General features: G+C 45.5%; 1 protein-coding gene and 1 pseudogene across 1 annotated transcript in view; both read left to right on the top strand.

Annotated features, from left to right (window-relative positions):
* tnmd (tenomodulin) overlaps positions 1 to 21,322 on the top strand; it is a 235,758-nt gene that overhangs the window by 26,342 nt on the left and 188,094 nt on the right. The gene's annotated exons all lie outside the window — the stretch shown is intronic.
* Positions 1 to 21,322, top strand: part of LOC140422570 (uncharacterized) — a 41,277-nt pseudogene that overhangs the window by 18,391 nt on the left and 1,564 nt on the right.

Below are 21,322 nucleotides of genomic sequence, written 5' to 3'. Positions count from 1 at the left end.
AGTTGCAGGACTTTGATCCAAAGAGGGGAGTTGATGGTATAGTACTAGTGTCTCTGGATGAGGGTAATGCTACGGGAACACATGTTCAAATCCCACCATGGCAGCTGGTGGAATGTAATTCAATTATCTAGAATTCAATAATGATGACGATGAAACCATTGTCGATTGATATAAAAACCCACCTGGTTCACCATTAGAGAAGGAAATCTGAGGTTCTTACCTGCCTTGGCTGACATGTGACTCTAAACCCACAGCAAGTGGTTGACACTTAAATGCCCTCTAAAATGTAGCCTCACAGACTAGTCAAGCAACTGCCTGACATAGTCATTCTCCACGAATCATACATTAAAGGCATGCCCCTAGACACCAGTATCACCATGCCTAGGCATGTCCTGTCCCAATAGCAGGACAGACCCACCAGAGGAGTCAGCACAGTGGGTATACAGTTGGGAAGAAATTGTCCTGGGAATCCTCAACATTGATTCTGGACCCAATGAAATCCTATCACCCCTTGACTTTCAGTGGCATTTCCATCGCTGAATCCCCCACTGTCAATATCCTGCAGAGTTACCATTGATAAGAAATTGAACTGGCCCAGCCATATAAATACTGTGGCTACAAGATCACGTCAGAGGCTGGGAATGCAAATCACCAAGGCTCCTTCAACAGCGTCTTCCAAACCCAGGACCTCCACCACCTAGAAGGACAAGGGCAGCGGATACGTGGGAACAGCACCATCAGCAAGCCCCCCTCCATGTCTCACACCATCCTGACTTGGAATTATATCACTGTCCCTTCACAGTTGTTAGATTAAAATACTGGAACGCCTTTCCTAACAGCACTGTCGGTGTACCTACCTCACATGGACTGCAGCAGCAATTGAAGAAGGCAGTTCACCACCACCTTCTCAAGGGCAATTAGGGATGGACAATAAATGCTGACCTCGCCAGCAATACCGATATGCCTCGACCAAAATAAAAAAGACAAGGGGCAGGATTTTCCACGCAACCCGCAGTGGGGGAGGCAGCCCATCATTGGCCAGCGGCAGGATTATCTGTCTCGCTACGGTAAACAGGATTTTCCATTGAAATCACCACTTTCCACCGGGAAACCGGTGGCAGTGGTGCGCCGTTGGTGGGACTTGAAGTTCCCGCCGGCATGAACAGTCTGAAAGCTCCAGCCAATGTAGATTTAGCTCAAGTTGGAAAAAGAAAAACTACTTTTAATTTGGTGCAGTATCAGTTATGAAGGCCGGAATTCTCTAGCCGTTGGGATTCATTGTTCCCACCGGCAGCGCACCCCCTCCCACTTGTTTCCCGGCGGCGTGGTGTGTCTACAAAGGGAACAGAGAATCCCGCCGCTAGCAAATGCGCATCATTGAAAAACAGGCGGATGGAGGAGCAGAGAATCCCGCCCATAGTGTTTACCAGTATCAGTTCTATAGTGTTTATCTTTTTTTATCATCTGACAAAAAAAATGGAAGGTAGGAAAAAGTCAGCTTGTACAACAGAGGCGATCCCTCTGATCAGTAATCAATGATGATGATAATGGGCTCTGATAGCTGGAATAATGGAGGTTATTTTCTGTTTCTGAACATATTGAATGGTCGGAACACATGGCAAAAGGAAATCGAATGAGATGCATTGCACATCTGGTTGGAAGAGAAATCAAGCAAGTTCTCTTTCATTGATTTAATTGGATAGGAGGCCAGACAGTTTTGCTTTTGGACTCATGAGTTATTGTGTCTGTTTTTATATCTCACGTGGATTCAGGCAATCCATTAGTCCCAGGCACAAGAACAGTAAATCTGCTCTACAATACGTTAAGTATGTGACGTTATGAGAAGGGTGCAGCTCGGTGGGTTGGTGCAAAAACAAACAGGAAAAGAGAGAAAAGAAGTCCGAAATTCCAGGTTATTATTTGACTGTCTAACAGGACGTAATAGCCCTTAAACTTTGGATTGTTTAACTTTCTGAAGAGTTTAATGCCTTACCCTGGACAAAGCTTATCTCCCGGTCAACATCACTGGAACCAGATTGTCAAGGCATGATCGCATTGCTTTTTTGGGAGCTTGCTATGTGCAAATTGGTTGCTACATTTTCTGAATTGCAAATTCAAAAATACCTTGTTAGCTCTCCACTGTTTTGGATGCATTAAGGGGAGCGTGGACAATGAGGGAAGAGGGAATGAAGAATTATGCTGATACGAAAATCAGGAGGAGACTCAAGTGGAGCATAATTGCTGGCATTGAACTGAACGGCCAAATGGCCTCTATCTGTGCCATATTACATAAGTCTCATTAAAGACGCTATATATTTGCAAGTCTAACTTTGCATCAAAAGGTTCCATGGACAAACTTTACCTTTTTGACTGCCGGTCTTTATGTTGGCTGAAGTCAGCTAGGCTCCAGGGTACAATGAGCTCATTTACTCTACATCTGATACCTCCTCCTGAAAGGTGCATTTCAGCATTGCGGACTGTTCACTAGGCAAAGGGAAGATTTAGGGATGTAACAGGAGGTGAATCATTTGTACCCCACGGAAGCCTGGGAGATTTGAACTCCTGGTACCTAAGGATCACCACACCTCAGGCGAGGGACAAGATTGAGAAGACGGGGCCTTCATCATGGACTATTGCTGGTAGGCAGGAGTCAAAATTTGAGGGAGGGGGAGAGTGAGGATGCTGCTGAGGGATATTGGATAAATAATGAATGAAGGGGACAGAGATTGGCAAAATCCTTGATCAGGATGAAGAGAGGGAAGTCTGGGATAGGAGAGGGCCAAGGTATCCCTGTGGGGCCAAAAGAAGCACTTTTCGCTGCCTTGACCATAAGGAATCTTTTAAAATAAAAATTAAATTGAGCTGACCTGGCCTCTGGTGGTCAGGAACTGAGCACAAGTTTCAGAATGTGACGCTGTTAGGCAGTTTAAAAAGGTGCCTGCCCCCGATGACACCATCGGGATGTTACTTTGAGAATCTCTGCTTCGCGATTCTTGTCCCATGCATATTTTAAGATAGTTATGGAGTCATTAGAGAAGGTGCAGAAGATCATCACATGAGTGACAGTCAATGTCGCCATCAGAAAAGAATTAATAGACTGGGACTGAATGGGTGTCCTGACAGAGGTCTTTAAGACTTGAGAGGATTGCGTTGGGTAGACGCAGATAAAATGTTTTCAATTGTGGGGAGTCCAAAACCTCGGGTTCATAAAAATAAGATCATCACTAATAAATCCAATAAGGAACTCAGGGCACCTTCTTTAACCAATGGATGGTTAGAAATGCAGAACTCACTGCCACAAGGATTAGTTGAGGTAAATAGCATAGATACACTTAAAGGGAAGCTAGGTGAGGGAGAAAGCAATCAAAGGTTATTAGCTGGGTAGAGTGTAAAAGCTGCATAAATCCATTGGACTGCTTGGATGCTTTGTTTTTTTGCTGAACATTCCAAGTAACCCCTGCCTGCTGCTAGAGCTTGTAATAATCCCTATCGGGCCATGGAATTGGCGATGGAGGAGATTATTCAGCCTATTGTGCCTGAGAGAGCTTTTCCCGAGCCACATTCTCTGACCCCATTTCAAAGCATCATTTTTCCATTCTTCCTTTCCTATGTTGAATGACAGAAATAGTTCCCATTACAAAGAGTAAATTCGTGCCAAGGGGAGAAGCTTATATTTACTTTGTTGAATCATTCTGCAATAATATGCTGATGATTTATTCAGCAATTTAATGATCTTCAGTGCAGCCCATCATCTTGTACTTAGAGATGTGTTGACTTGTTTTCTAATCTTTGGATTGCTAAATGCTTATTTTCAGCTAAGATGTGATCGCCATCGATGGTAATTGTCTGAATTCCTTTCGCCTTCCGGTAAATGACTGGCTGAGCAAACAATTCCAAAGTCTGGATGACCCAAACTCAAAGCGATTGTCCCAGTGTTTAACTGGCGAACAGCCCCGAGTCAGTTCATGCCCTGCGATGTATCACATTGCCTGCCTGACACACGCACTGAGTTTTAATTAATGGCTAGAATCAACAAAACCTGTGCAAAATTTGCCAGCTTGATACAAATCTGTTCACAGCGCCCCAAAGCTAAGTGGCAGTGCAGGGTGAGTGTTTACGCTGCTTCAGAGTTGCAAATGTTTGCAGAGGAGTGCATCTGTTAAACAATTCTGAACTGGAGCAGCTGGAATTTTCACTTCTTATGCAAATTTGCAGTTCCATTACAAAGGGCATGTTGGCTGCTCATCCAAAAAAAAAGAGAGCATGTTGGCTTCAATATTGGCAGTGACGCAACTGTAACTGAGCAATGTAGGTAGGATGCAAATGTTAGGCTGAAAACTACATGTGGAAGCTGCATTGAAAACACTTCAAAAAACACATTTAGACGAGAGTCCACAAATGTATCAGTAGCTAGGGCTTGAAATCTTTCTGATAAAGGTATTGAGATTGGAATCGGCGTGTTATTCAAGGTTCACTGTCATCCAGATAGTAAGCAATGTAATGTCTGAACCATTTTACAGGTAGAGCCATAGGCTTAATTAGGACGGAGATTGTGGGCCAGACATCACACCACTGTGCAAGTGGTCTGATCTTACCAGGTGAAAACAATTCATTCATTTGCATAACTCACAGGCACTCGGGACAGGACTATTGTGATTTACCGGGAAAATACCAGGCCACGATCAAACTGCTTCGTCGCGTCCAACTCGGTGGCGTGACAAGGCCTTTCTCGTGAGATTTATGGCAATCGGGACAGATCTCGCGAGAGGTCACAACTGGATCTTGCCCTCACTGGGCGGGATCGAGAGTTAATAATTTAAGTGAACAGTTAGCTTCACTTAAATATCTATACGCCGGGGTATCCCAAGGCATGGTGACGCCGTTTAGCACTGGTTTCCACAAATGCGGACCAGGCGTAACAATGGGGGGGCCTACATGTGATTGGTCTCTCACTGGTGGTCAGGCTTTGGGCAGGCTAATACCCTGGCACCCAATGCCACCTGGGTACCTTGGCACTGCCAGCCTGGTACCTTGGCACTGACACCTGGGCATTCTGGCAGTGCCACCCTGGTACTGACAGGGTACCCAGGTGGCACTGCCAGGCTAGAATGGGTACAGCCAGGGTGCCAGGGTACCCAGAGGTAGGGTGAGGTGGGCTCGAGGACCCCCAAATCAGTAGGTTGGGGCATGGGGGAGCGGATGTCCGGAGGCTGCGGTGAGGGGGCAAGACATCCATTTTTAAATGCTGCCCCGATCTCTTCCCGTACTGACCAGCTGAGCTCGTCAATGCAAGAAGTGTGGTAAGTGTGGCCTTGGTGGGGCATTCCCCACAGCGGCCCCCCATAAAAAAAAAAAATCCCGTTTAATACCAGGGCTGTTCTCTGCACTGCGGGCTCTGAGAATCATCCTGCTCTTCCCACCCAAAACGGCACATTTTTTTTCATGAAATCGTGCCCCAAGACTGCATTATCAGGGCGTAACAGCCAGTAAAGGACTTCTAGTGGCCAGTTGTACATTGGACACATTACTCAACATGCAGGGTGAATGGCCGGGATGGGCAACAACAAGGATTTCTGCAATTCCTATGACGGCCTTACTTAACTGCCCATTCCAAATGACCAGAGTGCAGCTGAGCTGACCTTATTAAAATGATCTCTGTTTCACTCACAGGCTTACCTGCAGACCTCCCCTACAACCCACCCGCATCACCTCCTCCCCCGCCTCTTTGTATTTAGCATGCATCCACATGGACACTATGCACCGTTACACATTATTCTGAGGGTAACAAGGTGTGCACGTCAAAAGTATTTCATTAACTGTAAAGTTCTTTGTGCCGCCTCAAGGCAATGAAAGGTTCCATCCACTTTTCCGTACCTGAATTTCCATCACATCATTGTGTCCATAAGATAGAGTAGCAGAATTAGGCCATTCAGCCCATTGAGTCTGCTCCACCATTTGATCATGGCTGATATGCTTCTCATCCCATTTTCCTGCCTTCTGCCCGTAACCTCTGACGCCCTTATTAATCTCTGTCTTAAAGATACTCAGCAACTTGGCCTCCACAGCCATCTGCAGCAATGAGTTCCACAGGTTCACCAACCTCTGGCTGAAGAATGAGATCTTCCCTCATCCTTCTAAACTTTAACACGCACAGACCCAGAGTCCTCAATCGCTCTTCATATGACCACTTCATTCCGGAGATCATTCTTGTGAACCTCCTCTGGATCCCCTCCAAGGCCAGTACATTCTTCCTTAGAAACTGCTCACAATATTCCAAATGGGGTCTGATCAGAGCCTCATACTGGCTTAGTAGTACATCCCTGTTCTTGTATTTTGGCTCTCTTGAAACGAATGCTAACAGTGCATTTGTCTTCCTAACTGCCACTGAACCTGCATGTTAACCTCAAGAGAACCATGAACTAGGAGTCCTAAGTCTCTTTGTGCTTCTGATTTCCGAAAACTTTCCCCATTTAGAAAATACTATATGCCTCTATTCTTCCCACCAAAGTACATAACCTCACACTTTTCCACTTTGTGTTCCATCTGCCAATTCTTTGCTCACTCGCCTAACCAATCCAAATCCTTCTGCAGCCTCTCTGCTTCCTCAATACTACCTGTCCCTCTACATATCTTTATATAATCTGCAAACATTGCAACAATGCCCTCATTTCCTTCTTCCAGATCATTAATGTATATCCTGTATAGTCGTGGTCCCAACACTGACCCCTACGGAACACTATTCGTCATCGGATGCCATCCTGAAAAAGACCCCTTTATCCCCACTCTCTGCCTTCTGCCAGTCGGCCGTTCCTCTATCCATGCCAGTACCTTCCCCTAACGCCATGGGCCCTTGTCTTATTTAGCAACCTCCTGCACGGCACCTTGTCAAAGACCTCTGGAAATCCAAATAGATCATGTCCACTGGCTCTGCTTTGCCTAACTTCCTCAAAGAATTCTAACAGATTTGCCAGGCATGACCTTCCCTTGATGAAGCTGTGCTGACTCAGCCCTACTTTACCATGCACTTCCAAGAACTTTACAATTTCATCCTTAATAATGGACTCTAAAATGTTAGCAGCGACCAAAGTTAGGCTAACCGGCCTAGAATTTCACATCTTCTACCTCCTTCCCTTCTTAAACAAGGGTGTTACATTAACCATTTTCTTTTTTTAAATAAATTTAGTGTACCCAATTCATTTTTTCCAATTAAGGGGCAATTTAGCGTGGCCAATCCACCTAGCCTGCACACCCTTGGGTTGTGGGGGCGAAACCCACGCAAACACAGGGAGAATGTGCAACCTCCACACAGACAGTGACCCAGAGCCGGGATCGAACTTGGGACCTCGGCGCCGTGAGGCGGCAGGGCTATCCACTGCGCCACCGTGCTGCCCTACATTAGCCATTTTCATGTCCTCTCGGACTCGCCCTGCTTCCAGTGATTCCTGAAAGATCACCACCAAAGCCTCTACAATTTCCTCAGCCATTTCCTTCAGAACCCTAGGGTTAGTCGATCTGGTCCGAGTGATTTATCCATTTTCAGACCTTTCAGCTTCCCCAGCACCTTCTCCTTAGCAATTCCACTACGCTGACCTCTGCCTCCTGACTCTCTGGACGTTCTGGTATGCCACTGGTGTCTTCCACTGGGAAGACTGATGCAAAGTACCTATTCAGTTCCTCTACCATATCTTTGTTCTCCATTACTACTTCTCCAGCTTCATTTTCCCATGATCCAATGTTTTGCCTCTCTTTTATCTTTTATATGTCAAAAAAAACCTCTTGAAATCTTCTTTTATATTACCAGCTAGCTTACAATCATATTTCATCTTCTCCCCCATTATTTCTTTTTTAGTTGTCCTCTATTTGTTTTTATAGGCTTCCTAATCCTCTAGCTTCCCACTAATTCGCGCCACATTGTATGCATTTTGTTTTGCTTTTTTGCTGCCCCTGACCTACCTTGTCAGGTTCTTGTTGCCTTCTTCTCCCCTTAACATGTTTCCTCCTCCTTCGGATGAATTTCTGTTGTGCCTCCCGAATACTGCCCCCAAACCACTGCCATTGCTGTCCCACTATCTTCCCTGCTACGCTCCCCTTCCAATCAACTCTGCTCAGCACCTCACTCGTATAATAAATATCTTTATTGTCACAAGTAGACTTACATTAACACTGCAATGAAGTTACTGCAAAAAGCCCCTAGTCGCCACATTTCAGCGCCGGTTCGGGCACACAGAGGGAGAATTCAGAATGTCCAATTCACTTAACAGCATGACATTCGAGACTTGTGGGAAGAAACCGGAACATCCGGAGGAAACCCATGCAGTCACAGGGAGAACGTGCAGACTCCACACAGACAGTGACCCAAGCCGGGAATCTGGGAACCTGGCGCTGTGAAGCAACAGTGCTAACCACTGTGCTACCATGCCACCCGTGTTTTTGTAGTTACCTTCATTCAATGGTAATACCGTTACATCTGATTTCAGCTTCTCCCTCTCAAACTGCAGGGCGAATTCTATCACGTTGTGGTCACTACCCCGCAAGGGTTCCTTCACCTTAATTCCCTAATCAGGTCTACCTCATTACACATCACCAAATCCAGAATTGTCTGTTCCCTAGTGTGCTCTACCACAAGCTGCTCCAAAATACAATCTCATAGACATTCCACAAATTCCTTTTCTTGGGATCTGCTACCAGTCTGATTTTCCTAGTCCACCTGCATATTGAAGTCCCCCATGATTATTATAATATTTTCTTTCTTATATGCCTTTTCCATTTCCTGATTTATTTTCTGCCCCATATCCTGACTACTGCTAGGGAGCCTGAACATAACTCCCTTCAGGGTCTTTTTTCCTTTGCGATTCCTCAACTCTATCCACACAGATTTTACACCTTCCGACCCTATATACCATTCTGAAAAGGGAGTCAAGGGTTATAGGGGCAGACAGGTAAATGGAGATGAAGACGCAATCGGATGAAGATCTTATTGAATGATGCAGGTTAAGGGGTCGAATGACCTACCCTTGCTCCTAATTCTTGAGCTTTCGTGTGTCCTTGCATTCTCAGATGACCCATCAAACAAGGCTAAATCTATTCTTTTCATCATTTTAAAATGTCAATCATATTGATTGACCAACTAGATATTGATGGAGTAAAATCCTTTTCTGTTCATGTACGACAGTGCATTATGGCTGAGACTGAATGGTCCCATTGGGGCCAATTCATGAATGATTTTTTGTCCTTTTTAGGAACCAGGCTGCTCAGTGGAGTTAGTTAGCCTTATTTTGCTGTTTTTGCTGATCATAGATAAAGGGAATAAGTTGATGGCCCTCCTGAATAAAATATCAATGACATGTTTGACATACCAAAGGTCAGCCAATACTTGATTCTGCTGAGAGTCCTGCACTAGCTAGGAAACAGTGTGAGACAGAAGGGAGCCATGGTCACCTTGTCTGCCAGTTTTCCTGAATTAGAAGGCTACACTCCTCACTGTGTACCTGCTAAATCACAGCATTCAGGGGAAAAGCCATCTGTCATCAAGAGGTAGCTGCAGTGAATGGTATATTGCCAGACCAAGACGACAAGCCTTAAATGCCGCCTGAAATCGCTGATAATCTTCATTGCTCCTACTCATTCTGTTCTGACAGACAATTTGCGCCTTCAGACTATTAAGACAAAAAACACTGGCTGATGTTTCACATCATCTCTCTTAGCTTCCTTCAGAATCCGGACAGATGGAAATCTTCCTGACTGCAACATCTGTTTCACATAAGTAATAGATGCACATCTTTTTCCAGTATTTAAATATATATATATATATATATATATGGACTGGAATTTGATGAGTTGGCCCCTTAAGCATCAGCTATTCATGAATCAATGAGCTGAACAAACCTAGCACACAATTTAGGTGCAGTAACACACAGCTCTCTTGACACTCAGACTGGAAATTCAACCCATGAGTCTTGATTGTTGCTGGCCACACTGGCCAAATGCTTCACGCATTCCGTTGGCTAATGTCTTCTCTTTAACAATCGTGTTTAGTCTTACTGTCAATCTAAGTACTACTGTTTTCTAACTCTACAGAAACTCTGGGCAGAAGCCAATTCTAGGAAGAGATGAGGGAATTAGCTTCTTCATATCAAATGACTGAGCACATACCTCTGCTGAAATTCTCCCACAGTGAAATGGTGAACACAGTTATTTGCCAATTATAATGAAATACAGGTGGACGGCTGCATTCCTTTTATGTTATGGTTGCCACCATCAATCAAATCGCTTGAACTTCAATGATCCAAATTGAAATTTGGAATCTCTTTCAAATGTACACCTAGACACCCACTTATAACAATCTGGGCCTTCCACTGCCCCTGCCATAAGGTTTTGAAAGTCTCTCCTGATCAAATGCTGTTTTTATGTGAATGAGACCATATATTTTGTAACGATTGTCACTGCTAACACTTTTATTGAAAACCATTACTGAAGTGATGATTGCAAAACTTCTCTAATCACATTATAATGCTGTCAGCCTGCCAAAAGTTGTACTTGATACAAAATAAGACAGATATTCTTTGTGCACTTTTAACTTTGTCAGCTCACCAATTTAAGAGAAACACTGATTTTTCTGTTAAAGTTTATGGTAATTTGCATTTAATTTTGTATAATTAAATAATGAGCACACCGTGTTATTTATATTCATGACTCTTCAACTTGATTTAATGATCCGCTATCTTAATTTTAAAATCATAGGACACTGGGAGCTGGTGCTCGTGTTACAATGTACCTTAAAAACCAAGACTTGGGGGGAAAAAATCTGCAAATTATTTCGACTAGGTGTTGATGCCGGGACTGAATCGGTGGACTTCCCATCACATCTGTCTCCAACACCCTATATCATCCAGAGACACTCACCTCGCCTGGGCACTTTAGTGAAGAGGCTCCTGGGACACCATCTGGTGCGCACCACATACGTGCTGCAGTACTTCAGGTGGAGGTAGGAAACCCCAAGAGGACGGACGGTTGGAGGATGACCCAACGCCAGGGGCTAGCTGCCGTTCAAACAGATCTCAGGTTTCTGGAAAGGTACATCCCCATCAATAATATAGATGCAGGCACAGAGCCAGGGTCTACATGAGGGGCTGTCAGCAACCATCCAGCGCCTGCAGATGAAGCTGGAGGAGTACAACCGCTTGCAGGGACACAAGGCAATGCCAACAATCTGTTCTACCTGGGCCAACACCGCAAGTGTGGCACACATGGTGGAGGCCTTGGGGGGGCCGTGGGTCAGAATGCCCAAGGCCTGGGGCACTGTGCGAGTGATGGCTGAGGCGCGGGACAGGGCTGCCCCGTCACAATGATGCCACTATTTGCATCGACCCAGTGATGTTTCAAGCTGCTAACCATCTCCATCTCAGCCCCGTTGATGCTGACAGGGGTGTGTACAGTACTTTGCTTCCTGAAATCAATGACCAGCTCTTTAGTTTTGCTGGCATTGAGGGAGAGATTGTTGTCGCTGCACCACTCCACTAGGTTCTTATCTCCATCCTGTATTGTGACTCGTCGTTATTCGCGATCCGGCCCACTATGGTCGTATCGTCAGCAAACTTGTAAATGGAGTTGGAACCAAATTTTGCCACGCAGTCGTGTGTGTACAGGGAGTAGAGTAGGAGGCTAAGTGCACAGCCTTGCAGGGCCCCGGTATTGAAGACTACTGTGGAGGAGGTATTGTTGTTTATTCTTACTGATTGAGGTCTGTGGGTCACAAAGTCGAGGATCCAGTTGCAGAGTGAGGAGCAAAGTCCTAGGTTTTGGAGTTTTGATATGAGCTTGGCTGGGATTATGGTGTTGAAGGTGGAGCTGTAGTCAATAAATAGGAGGCTGATGTAGGACTCCTTGTTGTTGAGATGTTCTAGGGATGAGTGTAGGGCCAGGGAAATGGCGTCTGCTGTGGGCCGGTTGCGGCGGTATGCGAATTGCAGTGGATCAGGCGCTCTGGGAATATGGAGGTGATGTGCTTAATTACAACTGAAGTTAGGGCCACCGGACAGTATTCATTGAGGCACGTTGCCTGGTTCTTCTTTGGCACCGGTATGATGGTGGTCTTCTTGAAGCAGGTGGGGACCTCGGAGTGGAGTAGGGACAGGTTAAAGATGTTCGTGAACACATCTGCCAGCTGGTCCACGCAGGCTCTGAGTGCACGACCAGCAATCCCTTCCGGGCACCCGTCTTCCGAGGGTTCACGTTCAGGAAGGCTGATCTGACTTCAGAAGCTGTGATGGTGGGTATGGGTGAGTTATGGGCTGCTGGGGAACTCAACAGCGGATTGTTGGTTTCCTGCTCGAACCGAGCATAGAATGCATTGAGTTAATTGGGGAGGGGTGCGCTGCTGCCGGAGATACTGCTCGGCTTCGCTTTGTAGCCCGTTATGTTGCTTAGGCCTTGCCACAACCGCCAAGAGTCTGTCTGTGACTCTAGCTTGGTTTAATATTCTCTCTTGGCATCTCGGATGGCTTTGCAGAAGTCGTACCTGGATTTCTCGTATAGGTCAGGGTTGTCTGACTTGAACGCCTCAGACCTGTCAATTGTGACAACTGTCAACAATGTATTGAGATGAGGCCCTGAGAATGTGTGATTAACATGCCTTTATTTTATGAGGAAAAAAAGCGTTGATAATCCATTGTTTACAGTTGACTCCACAACCTAACTGCAGTATCCTGTTTCCACATATATGATTGAAGCTTGTATTATTTCCAACATCATCCCGACTCATGGATTGTGAGTAGTTTAAAGATGATCAGACTCAATTAACCATGATTATGAAAGAAGCAATTAAATATCTTTCTGCATTTTAACACAAGACTGCATATTAATGCACCAGGGTGGTTTGAAGCACTAGATATCAATGATATTTAAGGAGGATTAACAGGAAACAATTTATATTCCACATGCAGAATAAACTAGTTTTCAACACTTGTCAAGATAGTTTATGTCCTATGGTTCTTATTTTGTGTTCCACAAGTATTCAAAGTAACAAGTTACATTAAGTATTAATTTAAAATGTACACTGAGGAGTCAACTGCTGAGTGGGTGCGGCAGTATCACTGAATCATTTTACCCTTGTGTTGTATGTTGGTTGTAACTGGCTAAGGAACGATTGCTGAGGCATGGGTATGTTTGAACAATAATTGGTTTATTGGAGAAACATAATTACATACAGATATACAAGATGAGCTGTTACTCATCTGAGCTATAAGTGTACTATTTCTCGACTCTTATAATGTGGAGATGCCGGCGCTGGACTGGGGTGAGCACAGTAAGAAGTCTTACAGCACCAGATTAAAGTCCAACAGGTTTGTTTCGAATCATTAGCTTTTGGAGCACTGCTCCTTCCTCAGATGAACTGACTCGACTCTTATATTGTTACATGGGGTGGTTCTGTTTCTCCAGTCTCACGCATTAACTTTTTTGACCCTGAACACTCTACTACTGCACTCATTATATCTATTGTCTTCCATCATGGCATTAGTCACCATGAAATGCAAAAAATATTTAATGCTAACGATCATTCAGGCTTTGTTTATATAATACATCTCTGTGCAATGATCAACTTAGCATAGATCAAGCCATTTTAATGGATTAAAGCAGGGTTTACCATCGATATTTAAATTGCGTTCGAATGGTAATATGCTAATTGCACTAAATTTTGTTAGACCAGACTATTTGCATAAATGTTCACAGCTCCAAGTGCAGATTTGGACAGGTGCCAGGAATTATATTATATTCTTCCTTAATCGTGGTTTCTCACCCACTGTAGTCGAAAGGGCTCTCAACCATGTCCGATCCATGTCCCGCACCTCGGCTCTCATCACCCCCACCCCATCCCAGAACCAGGAAAGGATTCCCTCTTGTCCTCACTTTTCACCCCACCAGCCTCCGCACTCGAAAAATCATTCTCCGCCAGCTTCACCAACTCCAGTCTGATGCCACCACCAAACACATCATCCCCTCACTCCCCCTGTCAGCATTTTGCAGGGACCATTCCCTCCAAGATACCCGGGTACACTACTCCATCACCCCGAACATCTCACCCTCTTCCCATTGCACTTTCCAATGCAATCGCAGATGGTGTAACACCTGCCCCTATACCTCCTCCCTGCTCACCATCTCAGGGCCCAAACACTCTCTTCAAATGAGGCTGTGCTACACATGCACCTCCTTCAATCTGGTCTATTGCATTTGCTGCTCCCAATGTGGTCTACTCTACATTGGAGAGACTAAATGCAGACTGTGGGTGACCACTTTGCAGAACGCCTCCGGTCCATCCACAAGCAAGACCCAGACCTTCCTGTCACTTGCCATTTCCACTCACTGTCTTGCTCTCATGTCCACATGTCCGTCCTTGGCCTGCTGCAAGGTTCCAGTGAAGCCCAGCCCAAACTGGAGGAATAGCACCTCATCTTCCGATTAGGCAAGTTACAACTTTCCAGACTTAACATTGAGTTCAACAACTTCAGACTGTGAACTCGCTCCTCTACTTTCACCCCATTTTTATTTCTATCAATTTACTTCCATGTCTTCCATTGATCTGCTTTTCCCTCACCACTGTCCGCCCTCCCCCCACCCCACTTGGGCCATCCGTTCCTAGTTGCCTTTTGACACACTGCTCACCTGTGTTATGCCATTCACACATTCTAATCTCTTTATGTGCCACTATCAGCACCCTTCTTAGCCTTATTCATCCCATTTACATTCCTTTTGTTTTTCTGTCCACAATATCTTTGCCAATCGTCACCTATCGCTGGTCCCCTATCCTTCCCCACTGCTCAACAAACCCACCCCCCCCCCACGCCTCCAACACTAAAGTACAAATCTGACCCTATTTCTAGTTCTCTCCAGCTTTGACAAAAAGTCATCCAGACTTTAAGAGTTAGCTCCCTTCTCTCTCCACAGATGCTGTCAGACCTGCTGAGATTATCCAGTATTTTCTGTTTTGTGTCAGGAATTATACTGTCGATAGGTGAAATCATCGAAATTTGGACATTTAAAAGGATGTGATCATAGTGGTTATCCAAATATCTTTGTCGCCTTAGGTAAAGCTCAAAAATCAGTTCAACCAATTTACCAAGGCTAACAGGAGAGATGGTTAACAAATGACAGATAAAAAAGGAAGAGATAGGAAAGCCAGTTTTCCAGCACAAGCCTGCAACACAGCAGCCAACACCTTGCTTGATGGCTGGTGTGTGAGGTGATTGTGAGATAAATGGGCCTCTTTGGAGGACTTCCAGTGGCAGCACACTATGTAGTTCCCACCAAGGTACTTGTTTTTTACCCGGATCCCAAGGAATTCTGAGGAACAAACTCTGAAGCTGTAGTGTGCCCGTCGTGGAAAGAATGGCGAAAGTCTCAACAAAAGCTGGTGGAAAGAAAGTTGCAAGTGAAAATCCTTCGACAGATTTGGGGAGTCCATGTGGCTCGCCAGGAGAGAAGATGGTGAATACAACTCCAGCAAGTGTGGCAGCTCCTATTAAGGTGGATAACCTGATGGGGGGGGGGTACTGGCCTCAGAGTTTGATGAGCAGTTGAGGGGTTAGTCTGAGAGTCAAGGGCAGGTGATGTTGGAAACCCTCAAAAGGTCGACTGAGGCGGCGCCTGGTCCAATTCGAAAGAAGGTGGAGAACACCTTGGAGACTGTGAAGGAGCACGGAGAGATGTTGAAGGGAGTGGAAGAAACTTTGTTGATGCACAGTGATCAACTCGTCTCATTAGAGGCTGAGATCTCATTGGTGGGGGAGAGAAACAAGATCCTGAGGGAGAAAGTGGATGACCTGGAGCACAGGTCGAGACAAAACCTCAGAATCGTGGGGATGCTGGAAGGGATGGAGGGCTTAAATCCCACTAAGCTTTTTTTTCAGATGTTCAGGAATCTGGTGGAGAGGCTGGGAGGGGGGGGGGGGGGGGGGGGGGGTTGGAGGGATGGGTAGATATCCCCTCCAAAGTTGGATAAGGCCCAACAAACACTCAGGCAGGCACCCGGGCCAACGAGCCACCACAAAAATTCCACAGGGCTGGATTTCTAAAATCTTTCTCAATCTATTGCACTCCACAAACCATTGTGCTCAGGGCACATTAGAATTGAGAATTGGACCATAGTGTCTGGAGAATTGAACTATAGCAGATTTTCCTAAATTATAAACGAATGAAGAAAGGAGTAAGATCTTACTTTACTCTGCAACCATCATCTGAGCCCAGAGCTCAAGTATCAAACAGTGAAAGAACTGTGGGTGATTGATTGACTACTCCAGACTCTTGAGTACTAAATGACTAGTTGACTTCTTTGAAATTAGGAAAGGAAGTCTTCCACCATGCTCAGTTTATTTTCAGTTTGGAACTTGTGTTAGAATTGTAAGTTCCAACAAGCGTATGGACAAACAACACCAGCTACACAGGGGCACAAAGCAGGGATGCCCGCTGTCCCCGCTGCTGTTCGCTCTAGCGATCGAATCATTAGCGATCACGCTCAGAACAGCAAGAACTGGAGGGGGATCCAAAGAGGAGGCAGAGAGCATAGAGTCTCGCTCTACGTGGACGACATCTCGGACCCACAAAGGAGCATGGAAGGAATCATCGCGCTCCTGAAAGAGTTTGGTGCCTTCCCGGGCTACAAATTCAACATGAGCAAAAGTGAGATTTTCCCAGTAAACCTGCAAGGGAGAGGGGTAGCACTGGTGGGACTGCCATTTAAACAAGCCCAACACAAATTCCATTACCTGGGGATCCAAATCGCCCATGACTGGACGGGGATCCACAAATGGAACCTGACCAGCCTGACAGAGGAAGTCAAAAAGAACTTGCAGAGATGGAACAGACTCCCACTCTCCCTGGTGGGGCGAGTACAGACCATCAAAATGAACGTACTGCCCAGGTACCTCTTCCTACAAAGATCCATCCCGATCTATATCCCCAAGGCCTTTTTTCATTCACTGGACAAGTTAATCGTGGCGTTTGTATGGGGGGAAAAGAATGCTAGGATCACAAAGAAGGTCCTTCAGAAAACAGAATCCAGGGGAGGCTAGCCCTCCCAAACCTACAATTCTACCACTGGGCAGCGACAGCGGAAAGAGTGATGGCATGGACAAAGGAGCCAGAAGCCGAGTTGATGTGCACGGTGGAGGCCTCCTGCAAGGGACCTCTCTCTGGACCCTCGCCATGGCGGCACTCCCATCACCGTCCAAGAAGTTTCAGCAGCCCAGTGGTGATAGCCACCCTCCAGACATGGAACCAACTATGGCAGCAATTTGGACTGACCAAAATGTCCGACAAAGCCCCCATCTGCAATAACCACAGGTTCACATCAGCATTCACCGACGCCTCCTTCAAAAGGTGGAGACAGGACGGGGGGACATTGACAATCAGGGACCTATGAACTGACAGTAGGTTCACAACACTGGACGAACTGACGCAGAGATTCCAATGAGCTAAAAGGCAACAAATTCAGATACCTGCAGCTTAAAAACTTCCTACGGAAGGAGATTTTGAATTGACTTGTTGTCACATGTACCAAAGTACAGTGAAAAGTATTTTTCTGTGGCTGAGGGAATGTACACAGTACGTACATAGTAAGAATAATCAACAGAGAACATTGACAAATGGTACATCGACAAATAGTGATTGGTTACAGTGCGGAACAAGGGGCCAAACAAAGCAAATACATGAGCAGGAGCAGCATAGGGCGTTGTGAATAGTGTTCTTACAGGGAACAGATCAGTCTGAGGGGGAGTTGTTGAGGAGTCTTGTAGCTATGGGGAAGAGGTTGTTCCTATGTCCGGATGTGCGGGTCTTCAGACTTCTGTACCTTCTGCCTGATAGAAGGGTCTGGAATAAGGCAATGCCTGGGTGGGAGGGGTCTCTGCTAATGCTGTCAGCCTTCCTGAGGCAGCGGGAGGTGTATACAGAATCAATGTGGGGGTGGCAAGCTTGTGTGAGTTCACCACATTCTGCAGTTTCTTGCGATCTTGGACCGAGCAGTTGCCATACCAGGCTGTGACGCAGCCAGATAGGATTCTCTCTATGGCACATCTGTAGAAGTTTGTGAGAGTCGATGCAGACATGCCAAATTTCTTTAGTTTCCGTAGGAAGTAGAGGTGTTGTTGGGCTTTCTTGACTGTTGCATCGACGTGAGTGGACCAGGACAAACTGTTGGTGATGGTGACCCCCAGGGACTTAAAGCTATCGACCATCTCCACTTCGGAGCCATTGATGCAGACGGGAGTGTGTACCGTGCTACGCTTCCTGAAGTCGATGATCAGTTCCTTGGTCTTTCCGACATTTAGAGAGAGGTTGTTTTCGGTACAATATGCAACCAAGTGATTTATCTCCCTCCTGTAGTCTGATTTGTCGTTGTTTGAGATATGGCCCACCACAGTCGTATCATCTGCAAACTTATAGATTGAGTTGGAGTTACATCTTGCCACACAGTCATGTGTGTATAGGGAGTACAGTCCACAGTCATGTGTGTATAGGGGGTACAGTAGAGGACTGAACACACATCCTTACGGGGCCCAGGTGTTGAGGACTAATGTGGAGGAATAGAGATGTTTTACTGCAATTGTAGAGGGCATTGGTGAGGCCACACCTGGAGCACTGTGTGCAGCTTTGGCCTCCTTATCTGAGGAAGGATGTTGTTGCTATGGAGGGAGTGCAGCGGAGGTTTACCAGGCTGATTCCTGGGATGGCAGGACTGTCATACGAGGAGAGACTAAATTGGTTAGGATTATATTCATTGGAGTTTAGAGGAGTGAGAGGGAATCTCATAGAAACTTACAAAATTCTAACAAGGTTAGACAAGGTAGATTCAGAAAGAATGTTCCCGATGGTCGGGGAGTCCAGAACTAGAGGTCATAGTTTAAGGATAAGGGGTAAACCATTTAGGACTGAGGTGAGGGGAAATTCACCCAGAGAACGGTGAATCTGTGGAATTCACTACCATGGAAATGTTGTGTAATTTCAAGAGGAATTAGATATAGCTCTTGGGGCTAAAGGTATCAAGGGACATGGGGGGAAGGCGGGATCAAGGTATTGAGCTTGATGATCAGCCATGATCAGAATGAATGATGGAAAAGGCTCGAAGGGCTGAATGGCCTCCTGCTGCTTCTATTTTCTGCGTATCCTTCTATATGATTGGCATAAGGCTGGACTTCTGCCCTCACTTGGAAGGAATTCTTGCTTTGCAGAGCTGCCTGCCAGCTCCCTCTGGGCACAGCGTAGCAGTGGCCAGAAGTGACGGGGTTGGTAGGGAATACCTGTGCATCATGAGGCAGGCGATTGGGGTCTAGTGTATAGTCTAGAGGGGAGAGAGGTCTGGAGGTTATCGAGCAGCCACTTAGGGCCTTATTTGGGCGGGTGGCGTCCCCTCCTAGGCCCCGCTTATCCTAGCCTAAAATTGCTACCAGGTTTTTGAAGGGGCATGAGAGAGGGCAGGTTCTCGAGACACAGAGCTGCATGTCCAGATGAAGGAGGTATAATGGTGGAGGGATGTTCTGCACCCATAGGGCAGGCTTTCAGAAGGAGCCGATATTGCCTTCCTACCACTCTCTCTGGCAGCAATTGGTGCTGTTCTGCTTATCCTCTGCTTTTGCGTTTGACCACCGGACAACCCTAGCAAAGCGCCCATAGCGAAACACTCCCTTTTTCTTCAAAGAGTGTCACGGAAAAATATTCAATCGAGTGTTTAAAGTCTTGACAAAGTTTCCCAGGAAACCTCCCAGTGTTTCTCAAAAATTCATCTAACACGGTGCAGTCAGACAATCTCAAACAGCGAGTGAACAGGGAAAGCTAGCATGACTTTAAGTAGAGCTAGAAACCCTCAGTCACGACCTCTTTCCGCTTTTTCATGTAGTTGCTGTTGGCTGGTTGTTAATTGAGACAGTCGCAGACAAAATGTCTCTGTAATGAGAGTCAATTTAATTATTCAACATTAATGATTCTTGGGCTAGCCGTTCCAAGCACAGCATTTCAACTTCTTTCCCAAGATTGTGGCTTGTGCTAAAGGCAGTCTAAAGCAGCATTACTGCTCAGGACCTCATTTTAGCCAACTTGGAGGCTCTTTAGTGCCTCAGGTATATGGAAAAAATCGACTCCCAACTCTGGAAAGTTAGATAGATAGAGAGCATGGGAGTCAGAAAGGATGAGATAGAGAACTGTTGAGAGACAAAGCAAGTTCGAGAGCAGAAAGAAAAAATAGACTCGGATTCCAAGCAAGAGATGAGAGCTGGAGCCTAGACAAGAGTGAGTGTGAGGTACCAGAGTGAGAGTGTGAGAGCGAGAGAGAGAGAGAGTGAGAGTGAGTGCTAGGTAGATAGAACGAACCAGCCAAACAGTCCAAATAAAATATATGTATTCCAAATTTCTCATCAAAGGATAATTCGCCCATCAACCGAAAAAAAATAAAGAGCAAAATCTACCATCTATCCCTTTGTTAGAATATTGCAAATGTTACTTATGGAAGCATGTACCATTCATTATGCCATACTTCCTGTGTCAGACTTTATTTGGGGCAGATTGATTCCAGACATATTTTGGAGCCGATTAACTTGTATCCAAACTTCCCCCAAAATGCTTTTTTTTTTAAAAGTTCAGCAGAATATGGAGAGAATCTCCCCCATCTGCAGAAAATGCCTCATTAACCAAAAGCAAAGTGTTGAACTGATGTGCTCTTCAAGCTATGATTTTCTGAAAGTGACGATACTTGGGGGCAAGCAGGAGCAGGTAAGGAGATTTCAGCTTGAGTACATGTAATTCTATGAATTCAAAAGTAACTTTAGCCACAAGGCTGACACCTACTCATTCTCAGTTAGCGTGTGAGAAGGAGCTCAGCTGCAACTCTGTGTGGCTCCCTTCGCACCTTTGACGGAGCCGGAAATCTGATTATCTAATAATGGGACTTTATAGCTATTAAGTGCACAGCTCATTGTGCAGCAGCAGAACATATTGTACAATAGTATGGCGAAACATCGAGCCAACAGCAATGTCACAAGATGGCATGCCTCCTCCAAACCTCAGGTCAAAGGGTTCTATAAGTATTTTTTCATTATAATTTCAGGCTGATATCTTGTGCATTCATGGTTAGAAAACAGTATCAAGTCAGAACTGTAGAGGAAGGGAACCTATGGACCAAACAAACTGAAGAACCACCACCGAGGTATTACTAAGGGCCCATAAAAACATTGAGCCAAGCATGAACTTATAATCGATTGATGATAAAAATAGAACCAATCAATTCATTAAATATTATTCGAAAATCCTCATGCAACAAATCGGAGTTTCTGCATTGAGC

The sequence above is a fragment of the Scyliorhinus torazame genome, chromosome 5, assembly GCF_047496885.1.
Source record: "Scyliorhinus torazame isolate Kashiwa2021f chromosome 5, sScyTor2.1, whole genome shotgun sequence".
In the NCBI taxonomy this organism is placed as follows: domain Eukaryota; kingdom Metazoa; phylum Chordata; class Chondrichthyes; order Carcharhiniformes; family Scyliorhinidae; genus Scyliorhinus; species Scyliorhinus torazame.
The sequence above is the reverse complement of the archived record's forward strand: the minus strand, read 5'-3'. Positions and strand labels throughout refer to the sequence as shown.